We start from the raw sequence: 3,066 nt of genomic DNA, 5'->3' as shown, positions 1-3,066 counted from the left end.
TTTATTATTATTATTATTATTTTTATTTATTATTATTATTATTTTTATTTATTATTATTATTTTTTTTATTTATTATTATTATTTTTTTTATTTATTATTATTATTACCATTTTTTTTATTTTTATTATTTTTATTATTTTATTATTATTATATTTTTTTTTATTATTTTATTAAAATATTACAATAGATAACCATGTTCGACATGTTAATCGCGACGGGGGTCACTGTTTGAATCGACGATGGTAATAATACAAAATTGTAGATATTGACTTTGTTTGAAATTATATGTATTTCTACCAATTAGGGCGCGCCGGTCACCGGTGGCACCCATGGCGTCACCGCCGAGTTAAGTGCCGGTCACCGGTGACCCCCGTGGCATTCAACGTGTTAAAAACGTGTAGAAAAAAGAAAAGGATAATATATATAAATTGATGCTTATCTGTGAATTTTACGTGTCGATAGGTGAGCATAATAAAAAAGTATAGATCATCGGTTTATATACAGGGTGTCGCACACCTAAGTATGTACATATAATCTCTGATATTTTTGGAGGTATCGAAAAACTTGATCAGCGAATGTTTTTCAGTACAGAGAGACGTATAATACGAACGTAATAATTTTTATCGCGGCTGGAGAATTTCCGGCGGTTTCAAGGTCACCTTCATTTTTCCAATTATAATGACATATTCTTTTGAACATTGGTCGACGCAGCTAGGCATTTTCCACGAAAAAGTATTAATTTATGTATGTTGAAAATTGATTAGGTTAGCAGATATTTTAACTTCAATTTTGTGGATTTTGCCGTGCCAAAAAGTGCGTATTACGTACATTAAGGTTATCACGATTCGTAAATGTACATACATATATTTATTGTAATACTGATATATATATATTTATGTATTTATTTATTTATTTATTCAGGTAAACTAAATATCTGCTAAACCAATCATTTTTCGTCTTAAATAATGTTAAAAAAAATGTATGATTACAATTGAAAAATTGAAGATGGCCTTGAAATTTCCGAAAATTTCTCAGCTGCGAAGAAATTGTTACGTTCGAATCATACGTTTCTCTGAACTGAAAAAACTTTCGTTAACACTTTGACGACCGGAGTCACATACACGTGACGTACACGTGACTTCGCGAAGATTTGAATTGTAGAAATCGATGTAGCGTAACTTTTCGAAGAATGCATCATAATTATATTATTAACCAAATTTATCCTGTTTATATTTATCAATAAGGTATATGTCATAATCGCACTATTGAAAAACTGTATTACAATTTCATTATGATACAAAAAATAATAATATATAAAACTATTAATACCTTGACATAACCTTGACACCACACGTGGGTAACAGATATTTTGAAAAATTTAATTTTTGAAAATTAATTTCTTCACCGTTCGGTTGTAATTTCTTAATTTCATTAAGGTTCGCAAGGCGTAAGAATGTTAGAAAAGGTATCGTATGTCACATAAAATTGCCGTAGAATTTGTATATTTCACCGAACAAAATACTATAATTTTATGAAAATTTCGAGACGTTCGCCGCGGCAAACAAAACGTTAACACTGTACTTGGGTGGCCTACTTTAGCTGAGACACCCTGTTTAAAACTTTTCCTATTCTATTTATTAATACTATTCTATTCTATTTATTAATACTATACTATTCTATTCCCCGTATATAACTTTAACTATATATATTTTAACTATTATATATAATATATTATATATATTAATATATTATATATAACTTTAACTATAACTATCTATTATTTAATTGGGACAGGCGCAGAAACTGGTGCATCTACTCTATTCGGTGCACGCTCGTTGCAATTCGGAATTGTCTCTCTCTCTCTCTCTCTCTCTCTCTGTCTCGAGAGAGGGTTGAGGCCGCGAAAGGATGACCGGCGAAGAGGATATTTCAATATTTTGATGTTTTGCCAAGTGGCCGAAACAAACGGCCGAACGAACCGGTCGCGTCTGGTCCGCGCAGATAAGAACCGGCGTGTGCGCGCGTGCTCGCCGGGGGCGTTTTAGGGGCGGTTTTCGATCCTATGGGACTCGCGGTTCGGCCGGCAGCACTCTCTCTCTCTCTCTCTCTCTCCTCGTCGTAGGACCTTCCCTCGGGAAAACGCGGCGTCGGCCAGCAAACGATTCGAACGTGGTTCGAGCGTGGTTTGCAGCGCTCGCGCCGCTCGCATCGTCGGCCGACTCGTCGACGAAAGGAGAGCTGTCTCCTCGACTGATAACGCCCGCATACGTATGCACGTACACGCGGACGACCGTTTGAAACGCCACCGACGTTGTCGCTGTTCCAACTTTGGCCTCAACTCGGTTTCCGTTTTCGAACGCGCATGGGAAAATAACCGGCTTTTTTTTCTTATCACCGACCCCGGCTCCAACAATTCCGTGTGCCGACTACGAACATTGTTACACACAGAGCTACTACTAGCTTCACCGCGCCGCGCCGCGCCGCCGCTCCCCGCTGCGACCGGTTGTGTTGCTGCACGAGGACGCGCCGACTCGCGGACGCGCAGATTGTTCAGCTGCCTTGGCAAGGCGGCGGCGGCGGAAAAAAAACGACGTTTGTAAAGGACACGTTGCGTGGCACCTTCGTAAACGTAGCGCAGGTGGCGGAGCCATGTCCCGGACCGTATCGTCGGGCAAGAAAACTCTGCACGCTCGCCGACCGGGTTCGCCACCCCTCGCCGCCGTTCGCTTCAGTCCCCGTTCTCCCGTTTTCCCGAGAACACGGATCACGGAGACGCGGAACGAACCACCGGACTTCTCGGATGCGACCTGCGATCTCTCTGTTTCGGGCGACGAACGGAAATGGCGAACGGCAAACGACAGAAACGCACGGCCGTGGTCACCGGAACCGACGAGCCGCAGCCGCCGCGGCATTATTCGAGTTTGCCGTGTGCCGCGCGAGATGCCTCGCCAGGCCAAGGAGTATTAACATCGTTATGGTTTATCTGTGCGTCCTTGGCTAATCTCTGTCCGCGAAAGATTACCGTATCACAGGAGTTACGTTGCGTTACGCCTCTGCCGCCTTAG

Source organism: Megalopta genalis, chromosome 10 (assembly GCF_051020955.1).
Source record: "Megalopta genalis isolate 19385.01 chromosome 10, iyMegGena1_principal, whole genome shotgun sequence".
In the NCBI taxonomy this organism is placed as follows: Eukaryota; Metazoa; Arthropoda; class Insecta; order Hymenoptera; family Halictidae; genus Megalopta; species Megalopta genalis.
Note: the sequence above shows the minus strand (reverse complement) of the source record.